This window comes from Gavialis gangeticus, unplaced genomic scaffold (genome assembly GCF_001723915.1).
Source record: "Gavialis gangeticus isolate Ggan-Ray unplaced genomic scaffold, GavGan_comp1, whole genome shotgun sequence".
Lineage (NCBI taxonomy): Eukaryota > Metazoa > Chordata > Crocodylia > Gavialidae > Gavialis > Gavialis gangeticus.
This window is the reverse complement of record NW_017728996.1, coordinates 19,234,430-19,234,833: the sequence shown is the minus strand read 5'-3', so window position 1 is coordinate 19,234,833 and position 404 is coordinate 19,234,430.

The window sequence follows — 404 nt, the reverse complement described above, 5'->3', positions numbered from 1 at the left end:
CCGGCTCCCTCCGCGCGCAGCTTCCGGGATAGGCCGCAGGTAGCGGCAGCCCCGACCCCGCCACACGCGCTGGCCCTAGGCGGCGCCTCGAGGTGACCGCGCAACCGGGGCGGGGCACAGCGGAGGTGCGGGGCCCCTTTAAGAGCGGCCGCGTCACGTGGGCCTCAAGCCCCGCCCCCGCGCACCTCCGCTGCCCCAGCCCCCCGCGCGCTTCACCTTTCGCGCATGCGCAGCAGGAGTTGACAGACCCGTCGTCCGCTACTGGGGTGGGGCATTGTGCTCTGCTGTAAGGGTCTGGTGCTGCGCAGTCTCGGGGCACCTGACACACCTGAGGCGGCAGCAAGGTGATCCAAGGAACCTCGCGTGCCTGCAGAAACCCCAGTGCCTGCACTGCAAACCCGCCT